This window comes from Scleropages formosus, chromosome 12 (assembly GCF_900964775.1).
Source record: "Scleropages formosus chromosome 12, fSclFor1.1, whole genome shotgun sequence".
Lineage (NCBI taxonomy): Eukaryota > Metazoa > Chordata > Actinopteri > Osteoglossiformes > Osteoglossidae > Scleropages > Scleropages formosus.
This window is the reverse complement of record NC_041817.1, coordinates 3,094,389-3,107,891: the sequence shown is the minus strand read 5'-3', so window position 1 is coordinate 3,107,891 and position 13,503 is coordinate 3,094,389. Positions and strand designations below refer to the sequence as shown.

Genomic DNA, 13,503 nt, shown 5'->3' with positions numbered 1-13,503 from the left:
ACACACGTAAAAACCCCCTCGACCTCGTTGCAGGCCTGGACGCAGCTCGTGTGCGTTGAGACCCAAAATTATGGGTCGCTTCACTCTTGCGAGTAAAAGAGAAAAAAAAAAACCGCAGTTTACCTTATCCCCGTCCACTCGCGTTCGGGGCGGATGAAAACTCCAGCGATGCCCGAGGAACTTCGCGCGTTACCGGTAACACGAAGCGCTATCGGGTTCTCCTCAGTCCTCCTCCGTCACACCGGCGTAGTAGTTCGACGAGACGGGCTGAGCCTGAAAACTTGTCGTTTTAACTGGACGTCTCATCGGACCACGAGGACACCACAGAAACTAAAAACTCGCCAACACAATCCAAATGCAGAGAAGTGATATTTTCTCTCTGGTTACTCGTCCAGCAACCAGAAAAATATCGCCTCCTGACACTCTGGAGCGCTCTTTCGAACACCTCCATCTCACGCTCTCCTCTCTCTCCGACCCTTCTAGAAAAGTCTCGAAACTTTTCCCATTCGTTCCATCCCTCCAGTTCTCTCATTGGTTCGGCACCAAACTGAACCCCCCAATCGACTCACAGTGCGTGCAAAACTAGCACAACGTGTAGGTTGCACTTGTCCCAACAAATAGTAGTAGGGCTTCAACCAAACTAGGACTCCCATTAATGAAGCTTTATTTAAACCTTCAAAATTAAACGCGCAACCTAGTAGGGCTACATCTAACTTCCCAAAACGAGTCTTTCAAAGTGAGTTCTTGCATACCTATATGCTTACTTGTCTCACTGCCCAAAAGCGTGTCTTTCAAACTGAGTTGTTGACTACCTAAAGGCTTACTTGTCAAACAGCCCAAAAAATGCTTTCTAACAAAGCAAGGTCTTGCCAAATGAAATGTCTAACTGCCCAAAAACGAATCTGTCAAAGTGAATTGTTTACTGAAATGCTTACTTGTCTAACTGCTCAAAAGTGTGTCTGCCAAGATGAGTTGTTGCCTACTGAAATGCTTGTCTAACTGCACAAAAGCGAGTCTATATAAAAGTGAGTTCTTGCATTCCTAATAATGTGTACTTGTCAAACAGCACAAAACACTTTCTGCCAAAGCCAGTTTTTGCCAACCAAAATGCTTACTTGTCTCACTGCCCAAAAGTGGTTCTTTAAAAGTGAGTTGTTGACTACCTAAATGTGGCACATACTTGGTTGGGCTTTGGCCACATGAGGCAGAGCGCACTTTTGCCTTTCTCTTGTACAAAACTCATGAGACTGCAATGAAGAAAAGTACTCATGACTTTCAGTATCAGTGATCGTCATACATTAAAATCACGCAAAAATAAATAAATAAATAAAAAATTAAACTAAATAGAAAAATTTGTAATTATGAATAAACTCCAAAAGTCAGGAGAAAAAAGTGTTAAACACGAGGCAGAATTAAAATCCAATGAAATCCTGCAGAAATGAAATATTGAAGAGTGCTTCCAGACAACAGTCTCCCCTCTCCTAAGCTCCCAGGTGAGACCCCTGACTGGAGCCTGAAAAAGTGAGGGGTGATGGAGAGCGGTTTCTCACATGCAAAAGAAAAAAGGCTTACAGCACCCGGTATTCCCAGGTGGTCTCCCATCCAAGTACAAACCAGGACTGACCCTGCTTTGCTTCCGAGATCAGACGAGATGGGGTGTTTTCAGGTTGGCATGGCCATAAGCGACTGCAAGCCCCGTGTGTGCCCTACTTGTTGCTGCTGCCTGAGAAAGGCGCACACAAAGAGCGCTTGAGCATGCGGTACGTACTTAGGCTTTGGTCACATGAAGCAGAGTGCACTTTTGCCTCTTGCTTGTGAAAAACTCACAAGACTTCACTGAAAAGGAGTCATGGCTTTCAGTATCTGCCATCAATGCCATATATTAAAGTTACACACAAAACAGGACAAAAAGAAACTAAAGAGAAGAATAAATAATTGTGAATAAACTCCGACAGTCAAAAAATTTGTGAAAACCAGCATCATCTGAACCATTCTCTATTTTGAGATGTGAAGCAGGAACAGGACGTCGCTGATGATGAGACTGAGGGAGAAGCTGCGTGCCAAGTCGAGACACCGCCCCAGCGCCAATGGCCACCTATCATCTACTGGCGCTGTCGGAAGTGAGGTCACCAGGCGCGTCACTGCAGGGAGCCCACCCCCCACCTCATCTCATGGAAACTGTAGCGCGGCGATGCTGTGAGGGGGGTTTTGCCCTTTGACTCCGCCCCCTCTCGGGGCGTACCCTCGTTCCCAGTGGGACGCCTAGGGAAACTCCGCTGCCTCCGGCTGCCCTGCCTAATACAGGGCATGCCTTGCAAAGCCCTCCTGGACATGGGGTCTACGATCTCGATCGTCCACATTGGGGTGCTGCCTGGAACGGTGCGCCATCCCCACAAGGGATGGACCGAGGTGTCAGCGAGCCTACACATGGTCATGAGAGAGATCGTGGCAATGTGGGGGGAAAAGACGTTTGCACGTGGCTGTGGACAGCCAGCTGCTGGAGCATGAGTTTTGGCTGGCAGAGATTCAGGATACATGCATTGTAGGAATGGACCTCCTAGCCAAGTCGGGGGTGGTTCTGCACCTGGGCAGACAGTTGCTCTAGCTGTCAGATGAGACCATCACCCTCATTCACACACGGCGGCGGCGGAAGATCCTCAAAGCACGGGCCCTCTTCTCCGGTTCGTGAGTGGAGGAGTCCGGGGCTGCGCATTAAATGGTGGTGGAGGAGTGCCCCAGGCACACAGCAGGGGTGCCGTCGGTGCGAGGCACATCACACAGCCCTTGGCAGGAACTCACAAAGCCGTGCAGGCACTGTGGCAGCGCAGCGGGGTGGAGATAGGAAAGGCTCAGCGAGAGCAGTTGAGGGAGCTGGACATCTTCATGGCCATGGATGAAGACTGCACCAGGACAGACCTAGTGCAGCACCGCATTGAGACAGGTGGCACGGCCCCCATCCACCTGCAGCCGCATCGTCTGGCACTGGCAAAGGGGCAGATCACAGAGGAAAAAGTGAGGGAGACAGCAACAGTGAGCATCATCAAGCCCTCCAATAGCCCCTGGTCAGTGCTGGCGGTCCTGGTGCAAAAGAAGGACAGCAGCTAGCGGTTCTGCATGAATTATCGTCTAAACGCGGTGACCAAGCAGGACTCCTACCCCCTGCCGCACACTCATGGGGTCGGAGCTACTAGCAGGTCGCTCTCTGGACCTGCGGAGTGGCCACTGGTAGGTCGCTTTGGCGCCGGAGGCCCACGAAAAGACGGTGTTCACCCTGGGGCGGGGCCTCTGGCACTTCATGATCATGCCTTTCGGTCTCTGTAATGCGGCCGCCACCTTCAAGCTGCTGATGGAGCGGGTCCCGGTGGATGTGTCGAGGAGCCAGTGCATTGTCTACCTTGACAACCTGCTGTTGCACACCTCCTCCTTTGAGTCCACGCTAGCGAATTTAAAGGAGGTGTTCACTGCCGTCCGTGCAGCAGGGCTGAATCTGCACCCCGCGAAGTGGAACCTCCTCCAGCGGCAGGTGAAATTCCTGGGCCACGTTGTGGACGCGGGTGGAGTGTCCACGGATCCCGACAAGGTGTGGCAGGTGCGAGACTGGCCCACCCCAGAGGACATGGCAGAATTGCAGAGCTTCCTGGGGCTGGCGTCGTACTATTGCCATTTCATATGCGGCTTCGCCAACATCGCAGCACCGCCTCAGTGATTGGGGCATGAAGCTGTGTAGTCGGAGGCAGGAGATGGGGGCGAGAGAGTGGTCGTGTACTACAGCCACCAGCTGAGTCACCTGGTGGCTGCATCACATGGAGAGAGCTCCTAGCCATAGTAGCTGGGATTAAACATATCCGCCTCTACCTCTATGGGATCAGGTTCCAGCTGCAGACCGACCACGCCTCACCCACGTGGCTCCTAAATTTCAAGGAGCCCAAGGGACAGATAGCACAGTGGCTGGAACTACTGCAGAGGTACGACTTTGAGGTCCAGCACCAACCGGGGCACCTGCATGTTGACACACTTTCTCAGCAGTGCAGACTCGTGAGGATACTGCAATTGGCTGAAGGAGCGGCGGAGGGCTGTGGACGAGACCTGTGCTGCGCTGTCAGCAGAAATGGTGAGCAATAAGGGGTACACTGACGACGCAGCACGGTTTCGCCAAGCCTAGGAAGCCGATCCAGAACTGGCAGTAGTGCAGGGCTTTCTGCAGTCGGGGCAACGCCCACCCTGGACTGCTGTGACCCCGCATGAACTCACCGTCAACTTGTACTGCTCATAGTGGGACAGCCTCTCCTTAAGAGGATAGCTGTTGTATCGGCGTTGGGAGGGGCCGGTGCGTGGCAGCTCCTCAGCCCCCATGCCCTCAGAGAAGACATGTTGCAGCGAGTACACGGACCCGCCGGCGCCGGGCACTTCGGTGTGGCGAAGACACTGCATCGGCTGCACCACTGGGCAGGGTGCCGGCAGGACATAGAGCTGTTCGTGCACTGCTGTGACACCTGCACAGCACACAAGGGGCCCAGGGACCTGTCACACGTCTCCCTGCAACGACTTCAGTCCAGTGCCCCGATGGAGCGCGTTGACGTGCACATGCTGGGACCCTTCCCCCTAACTGAGCGAGGCAAGCACTATGTGCTCGTGGCGATGGATTACTTCATCAAGTGGCCCGAGGCGTATGCGGTACCGGACCAGATGTCCGCTACTATGGCAGAGCAATTGGTGGAGAAGATGTTCTGTTGCTTCGAGGCACCGGAGGAGCTGCACAGTGACCAGGGTAGGAGCTTTGAGTCGCAGGTCATGAAGGCGGTGTGTGACTGGCTGGGGGTGTGGAAGATGCACACCACACCGCTTCACCCACAGAGCGATGGTCTGGTGGAGTGGTTCAATCGCACACTAACCACGCAGCTCTCCGTGCTCACTGCCCATCACCAGCACGACTGGGACAGACACTTGCCCCTGGTCCTGTGGGGGTGCTGCTCTGCGGTCCAGGAGTCCACTGGCTGCATCCCTGCCCTGCTTATGTTTGGCGCGAGTTGAGGACGCCGGTGGACTTAGTTTTCAGTAGCCTGCTGAAGCCCGAGGTGAGTGGGGAACCGGGTCCAGAGTACCTGCAGCAACTGCGGAAGCACTTGGAATTCGTGCATGCTTTTGCGAGGCACCATCTGACGAGGCGGGGGGGTGACAGAAGCGCACATACGACACGCAGTGTCGCGGCGCGTCCCCTGGACCCAGGGGATCAAGTGTGGGTCTACAACCCACGAAAGAAATTCAGGCTCTGCTCCAAGCTCGCAGACAGCTGGGTGGGTCCCTGCGTCATCCTGGAACGGCTGTCCGACGTGTTGCACAGGGTGCGGATGGGACCCAGATGTAGCCCGGTGCTGCTACACCGACAGGCTCGCCCCTTACCGTCCTAAGGAGCCCACACTGGAGCCCCCCATCGGAAGCCTGCCAGGTCCAGCAGATTCACCGCCGATGACCAGACCCAAGAGGGAACGTAGATTGTCTCCACACCTTCGGGACTTTAGAATCAGAATCAGAATCAGAACAAGCTTTATTGCCAAGTATGTTCACACATACAAGGAATTTGTCTTGGTGACAGGAACTTCCACAGCACAGGCAGAATGACAGTGACAAGACACAGATGAGAAGATACAGTATGTGAATAAGGGATAAAAAATATATAAATGTAGCCCCTACGCAACTTGTTTTCGTGTAGTTGGATATTTGGGGTGGAAAATAGTTATATAAATATGCAGAGGGTTATGGTTTTGTAATGTGATGTTTTTTGTTATACCTATATTGTACGTTTTTTTTTTTTTGCTGTTTATTGGTGGGAGAAATGTCATTTAGGGACTGCTGAATCAGTGCTGGTGAGGAAAGTGCTCACAACCGTGTGGGGCAGGATGTTCCGGGGGAGGAGGGAGAAGACGGAGTAGGAAGGGGAGGTTGGAACATGCGTGGAGAGAAAGGGAGTTTTTTTTTTTTACGCCGGTCGAGGAGTACGAGCCGGTTTGGGTTCGTTCTCGCTCGGTAGTTTGAAAAAAAAAAAAAAAAAAGGGGCGAGCAACACAACCAGCCAGCGTGCAGTCAGTTAGGTTTGGGTAGTTGAGTTTAAGGGAAAGCGGGGGAACAGAGCACGTGCTCGTGTGTGGAGTGTGGGAGACACCGCCGCCTTGCACCTAGTTTTTTTTTACGGAGTTGTGGGTCAGTGAGTGGAAGTGTTAGGGTTTGGCCAGCGCAACTTGACCCGGAGAGAGCGTCGCCAGGACTCACCATCATCGCACCACCTTCGCTGGAGAGAGGGTGGATGTGAGGACAGGTCGCTGTCGGTTTCCTGCCCCGCACGAAAACCGTGAGTAACGGCGGGAAATTTCCCTCGGTGGTGGACAAGGAGCTCCAGACGAAAGCGCGCCAACGAGACGACGGTACCAGAGACTGAGTCATAAAGAAAAAAATGTTCGGTTTCTTTGTTGTTGTGAATATACTGTAATGTTTATTTGTGTGGACTAGTATTTTTATATTAAATGTTCGTTGGGTTTATTTCACCTGAATGTTGTGACAGTCCCTGTGTGGGTGTGGATGTTTTTCTTGGGGAAAGGAAAAGGGGCTGCGGTTGTGAGTGTGATGCATGGGAGGTTCGTACTCATAGTATAAGTATAGCTGCACGACGCTGACTGGGCCTCTCCTCACCCTAGCGAGAGTCATACCCCGCAATTGAGGAAGCAACAGTACACGCATCCCAAAGTTGTGTTGTAGACACCACCTATTCACCTCCCATGCTAGTAATGTTAAAAAAAACATCAGAATTGAGTGGGTGGGCTACATAAAAATACAAAGTACCCAATATACAAGAATAGTCACTAGATACAAATGCAAGGGAGTGTGAGTAAGAGATATGATGTGATAAATAGTTATAAATATAAATAGCGTTGTGTATTGCACTGGTTTACTCTCTAGGGGGGATTTAGCTGTTCATGAGGTAGATGGCCTGAGGAAAGAAACTTTTCTTGTGCCTGGCTGTCCTGGTGCTCAGCGCTCTGTAGCGCCGGCCAGATGGCAAAGGTTCGAAGAGGAAGTGGCCTGGATGTGAGGGGTCTACAATGATTTTGCTAGCCCTTTTACTGACTCTGGACGAGTACAGTTTTTGGAGAGCTGGGAGGGGGATGTGCCGATGATTCTTCCAGCAGTCCGAACTATCTGCTGTAATCTTCTGATGTCTGATTTCGGAGCTGAGCCGAACCAGACAGTTATAGAAGTGCAGAGGACAGACTCGATGACTGCAGAGTAGAATTGCATCAGTAGCTCCTGTGGCAGGTTGAACTTCCTCAGCTGGCGAAGGAAGTACAACCTCTGCTGGGCCTTCTTCACAATGGAGTCTATGTGGAACTCCCACTTCAGGTCCTGTGAGATGGTAGTGCCCAGGAACCTGAATGACTCCACTGTTGCCACAGTGCTGTTCATGAGGGTGAGTGAGGATAATGCTGAGGTGTTTCTCCTAAAGTCCACGATCATCTCCACTGTTTTGAGCATGTTCAGCTCCAGGTTGTTATGACTGCACCAGACAGCCAGCTCTTGGACCTCCTGTCTGTAAGCAGACTCGTCACCATCCCGGATGAGGCCAATGAGTGTGGTGTTTGTATGCAAACTTCAGGAGTTTGACAGAGAGGTCTTTAGCGGTGCAGTCGTTGGTGTACAGGGAGAAGAGCAGTGGGGAGAGCACACATCCCTGGGGGGCGCCAGTACTGATCGTGCGAGTATTGGATGAACATTTTCCCAGCCTCGCTAACTGCTGCCTGTCAGGAAGTTGGTGATCCACCGACAGATGGAGGTGGGCACAGAGAGTTGGGTTAATTTGGACAGGAGGAGGTGTGGGATGATAGTGTTGAAGGCCAAGCTGAAGTCCACAAACAGGATCCTCACATAAGTCCCTGGTTTGTCCAGATGTTGTAGGATGTAGTGCAGTCCCATGTTGACTGCATCATCCACAGACCTGTTTGCTCGATAAGCAAACTGCAGGGGGGTCCAGCAAGGGGTCAGTGATGTCCTTCAGGTAGGCCAACACTAGTCTTTCAAGTGACTTCATGATCACAGACGTTAAGGCGACAGGTCTGTAGTCATTAAGTCCTGTGATTTTGGGTTTCTTCGGAATGGGGATGATGGTGGAGAGTTTGAAGCAGGAAGGAACTTCGCACATCTCCAGTGATCTGTTGAAGATCTTTGTGAAGATTGGGGCCAGCTGGTCAGCACAGGTTTTTAGGCAGGCCGGTGAGACACCATCTGGGCCTGGTGCTTTCCTTGTCTTCTGTTTGCGGAAGACCCGACACATCTCCTCTTCACAGATCAAAGGTGCAGGAGGGAGGAAGGTGGGGGTTACTGGAGGTGTTAATTGATGCGTGGGGAGAGGGTCTGAATGGGTGTGGGGTGTGAGACAGGGTTTTTCAAACCCGCAATAAAACTCATTCAAATCGTCGGCCAGTTGTTGAGTTGACACGGTGCTGGGGGATGATGTCTTGTAATTTGTGATGTCTTTCCACACTGATGCAGGATCGTTAGCTGAAAACTGTTTCTTCAGCTTTTCAGAGTAGTTTCTCTTAGCCACTCTGATCTCCTTTGTCAGTGTGTTTTTGGCCTGTTTATACACGACTCTGTCCCCGTTCTTGTAGGCGTCTTCTTTGGCCTGACGAAGCTGTCTGAGTTTTGCAGTGAACCACGGTTTGTCATTGTTGTATGTTAAACGAGTCCTGGTAGGGATGCACATATCCTCGCAGAAACTGATACATGATGTTACAGAGTCTGTGAGCTCATCCAGATCGCTAGCAGCAGCCTCAAAAACACTCCAATCAGTGCACTCGAAGCATGCTTGTAAGTCCTGCTCTGCTTCCCCAGTCCATCTTTTAACAGCCCTTATTACAGGTTTAGCTGATTTCAGTTTCTGCCTGTAGGTCGGTATAAGATGAACCAGACAGTGATCAGAGAGCCCCGAGGCTGCCCGTGGGACAGAGTGATATGCATCCTTTATTGTGCTGTAACAGTGGTGCAGTATATTACTGTCTCTGGTAGGACATGTAATGTGTTGTCTGTATTTTGGCAGCTCACGGGAGAGATTTGCTTTATTAAAGTCCCCGAGAATGATTATAGATAGAGTATAGTGTTGTTGCTCTGTGTCTGTGATCTGGTCGCCCAGCTGTTGCAGCGCTGCGTTCACGCACGCTTGCGGTGGAATGTAAACACTTACGAGGATGAATGAGGAAAACTCCCGCAGCGAGTAGAAAGGCTTACAGTTGATGAAGAGCGCTTCTAGGTCGGGACAGCACATCTTCTTCAACGCTGTTACATCTGTACACCACCTTTCGTTGATGTAGAAGCATGTCCCACTGCCACTTGATTCCACGTCGCAATCCGCTCGGGGACTATATAATATACTGCACCACTGTTACACCACAGTAAAGGATGCATATCACTCTGTCCCACGGGCAGCTTTGGGACTCTCTGATCACTGCCTGGTTCATCTTATACCGACCTACAGGCAGAAATTGAAATCAGCTAAACCTGTAATAAGGACTGTTAAAAGATGGACTGGGGAAGCAGAGCAGGACTTACAAGCATGCTTCGAGTGCACTGATTGGAGTGTTTTTGAGGCTGCTGCTAGCGATCTGGATGAGCTCACAGACTCTGTAACATCATATGTCAGTTTCTGTGAGGATATGTGCATCCCTACCAGGACTCGTTTAACATACAACAATGACAAACCGTGGTTCACTGCAAAACTCAGACAGCTTCGTCAGGCCAAAGAAGACGCCTACAAGAACGGGGACAGAGTCGTGTATAAACAGGCCAAAAACACACTGACAAAGGAGATCAGAGTGGCTAAGAGAAACTACTCTGAAAAGCTGAAGAAACAGTTTTCAGCTAACGATCCTGCATCAGTGTGGAAAGACATCACAAATTACAAGACATCATCCCCCAGCACCGAGTCAACTCAACAACTGGCCGACGATTTGAATGAGTTTTATTGCGGGTTTGAAAAACCCTGTCTCACACCCCACACCCATTCAGACCCTCTCCCCACGCATCAATTAACACCTCCAGTAACCCCCACCTTCCTCCCTCCTGCACCTTTGATCTGTGAAGAGGAGATGTGTCGGGTCTTCCGCAAACAGAAGACAAGGAAAGCACCAGGCCCAGACGGTGTCTCACCGGCCTGCCTAAAAACCTGTGCTGACCAGCTGGCCCCTATCTTCACAAAGATCTTCAACAGATCACTGGAGATGTGCGAAGTTCCTTCCTGCTTCAAACGCTCCACCATCATCCCCATCCCAAAGAAACCCAAAATCACAGGACTTAATGACTACAGACCTGTCGCCTTAACGTCTGTGGTCATGAAGTCACTTGAAAAACTCGTGTTGGACTACCTGAAAGACACCACTGGACCCTTGCTGGACCCCCTGCAGTTTGCTTACCGAGCAAACAGGTCTGCGGATGATGCAGTCAACATGGGACTGCACTACATTCTACAACATCTGGACAAACCAGGGACTTATGCGAGAATCCTGTTTGTGGACTTCAGCTCAGCCTTCAACACCATCATCCCACACCTCCTCCTGTCCAAATTAACCCAACTCTCTGTGCCCACCTCCATCTGTCAGTGGATCACCAACTTTCTGACAGACAGGCAGCAGATAGTGAGGCTGGGAAGATTCTCATCCAATACTCGCACAACCAGTACTGGCGCCCCCCAGGGATGTGTGCTCTCCCCACTGCTCTTCTCCCTGTACACCAACGACTGCACCGCAAAAGACCCCTCTGTCAAACTCCTGAAGTTTGCAGACGACACCACACTCATCGGCCTCATCCGGGATGGCGACGAGTCTGCTTACAGACAGGAGGTCCAAGAGCTGGCTGTCTGGTGCAGTCATAACAACCTGGAGCTGAACACGCTCAAAACAGTGGAGATGATCGTAGACTTCAGGAGAAACACCTCAGCATTATCCCCACTCACCATCATGAACAGCACTGTGGCAACAGTGGAGTCATTCAGGTTCCTGGGCACCACCATCTCACAGGACCTGAAGTGGGAGCCCCACATAGACTCCATTGTGAAGAAGGCCCAGCAGAGGTTGTACTTCCTTCGTCAGCTGAGGAAGTTCAACCTGCCACAGGAGCTACTGCTGCAGTTCTACTCTGCAGTCATTGAGTCCGTCCTCTGCACCTCTATAACTGTCTGGTTCGGCTCAGCTACGAAGTCAGACATCAGAAGACTGCAGCGGATAGTTTGGACTGCTGGAAGAATCATCGGCACATCCCCCCCAGCTCTCCAAGAACTGCACTCGTCCAGAGTCAGTAAAAGGGCGAGCAAAATCATTCTAGACCCCTCACATCCAGGCCACTTCCTCTTTGAACCTTTGCCATCTGGCCGGCGCTACAGAGCACTGTGCACCAGGACAGCCAGGCACAAGAAAAGTTTCTTTCCTCAGGCCATCTACCTCATGAACACCTAAATCTCTCCCCTAGAGAGTAAACCAGTGCAATACATAATGCTATTTATATTTATATTTATAACTATTTATCACATTTCTCTTACTCACACTCCCTTGCATTTGTATCTAGTGACTATTTTTGTATATTCGGTGCTTTATATTTTTAAATATTTTTTTATCCCTTGCTCACATACTCTATCTTTTCACCTGTCTTGTCACTGTCATTCTGTCTGTGCTGTGGTAGTTCCTGTCACCAAGACAAATTCCTTGTATGTGCGAACATACTTGGCAATAAAGCTCGTTCTGATTCTGATTCTGATTCTGATTCTGAACAGCCGGAAGCCTCACAGATGTAGCGCGCTGTCCGGAATGGCTTCATTCAGCCAGGTTTCCGTGAAACACAGAGCAGCAGAGTTTAAGAGGTCCTTGTTTTTTTGGGAAAGGAGGAAAAGTTTGTCCATTTTGTTGGGTAAGGAGCGGAGGTTCGCCAGATGGATACTAGGCAGTGCTGTTCTAAAGCCGCACTTTCGGAGCTTTACTAGCGTGCCGGCTTGCTTTCTACACTTGCGCGTCTTGGAGCGCTTGAGCAGCGCCGCTGCACCTCCAACTACAATGTCCAGCAAAACGTCAGAATAATCGAAAACTGGTAAAATGTTGGGTGGTGTGTACTGCCTAATGTTCAGCAGTTCTTCCCTGGTAAAACTGATTGTAGGAGTATAACTAAAGACAGGGCAAACTAACAAACACAGTAAAACAACTGTGGAGCTCCACACCTAGGCGGCCGTTCGCGGCGCCATCATGATCTGTTGGCAGGTTTGACAGTCACCGGGGACGGACGACTGCTAAAGGGGGGGCAATGTAACGGCGTTGAGGGGAGTTCTAATCTAATCCAGCATCCTGTAAATAGTCGATATTAGTGTTCGTGTGTACATAGTTGTGTGTGTCTTGTGCCGATTGGTTGTCGTTCTAATTATTTTCAGTGTTGGAGAGGGGAATTCTGGGGAGTTCTGGGGGTAGCCCCTTAACCGTGGGGCACAGTAGGGAGGCTGCGAGTGACCCAGGGGGATTCTCCACTGTCCTGCACTTTTCATACTGTCTGAAGTGCCTTTGTTAAGACCAATGGTAAAAGACATGTACGTAGCCCAGCAATCCTAAAGCGTGTCTAGTGGGTGGCATGACCGCTGCTGTCACAGGGTGAGCTGGAGTTTTTGTTTCCTAAATCTCTTCTTTTAGCCTTATGTTAGCTTAAATATGACACTTTCACCAAGGATTCCATCTGCAAGGGAGAAACCTTTGATGGGTACACCATTGAAGAATGCAGATGGACCATTGGAGAAAACAACGAATACTGGCAGAACTTCTTTTCCGCCAAATGGAATGCGGGCAGCAGATGGAGGACCGTTGAAAAACACAGCCCGTTTTTATTGGAGACCCCAGGAGGAAGATAGAGACTTCCACGATAGACTTACCTTTATAAAAGAGGTAGTTTTGGGTCTCCTGGGCCTTACTGTGGAGGACGTTATTTGCATTCAACAGAATAACCCACTGCGGTTCTTTGATGTCATTTTGACTACAGAAGCTTGCTTTAAAAGGATGATTGAGAGTTGCAGGACTCTCGCTGATCATTCTGTATTGAAATGTTATGATGTTGAGAACCGTTGGGTTAACAACCAACGTATAGTGACTGTGCATGTTTTTAACCCTTTTATTACGGCAGAGTCTATACGAGAATTTTTATGGAGGTATGTCGAAGTTCTACCCGGTCATAAAGATATGAGGGATGAACTTGGTTTTTGGAATGGAAAAAGGCAGTTTCGGGTCCGTTTGCTCCCTGACCCACAAGGTTTTGATAGGTTTTGCCACCCATCTGCTGCTTTTAATTTAGGCACAAGCAAGGGCTATTTATTTTATTCTAACCAGCCACCCTTCTGCTGAGTGTGTCAGGGGTTTGGGCACACAGGGGCTGATTGCACCAATATGCGGTGCAATAACTGTTTGGAGAAAGGTCACATGGCTAGAGATTGTAATGGTC

The 13,503-nt window shown here is 50.3% G+C and overlaps 1 pseudogene; it reads right to left on the bottom strand.

Annotated features, from left to right (window-relative positions):
- Window positions 1-1,565: 1,565 nt before the first annotated feature.
- LOC114912056 (uncharacterized) lies at window positions 1,566-1,684 on the bottom strand (annotated as a pseudogene).
- Between the last annotated feature and the right edge of the window lie 11,819 nt (window positions 1,685-13,503).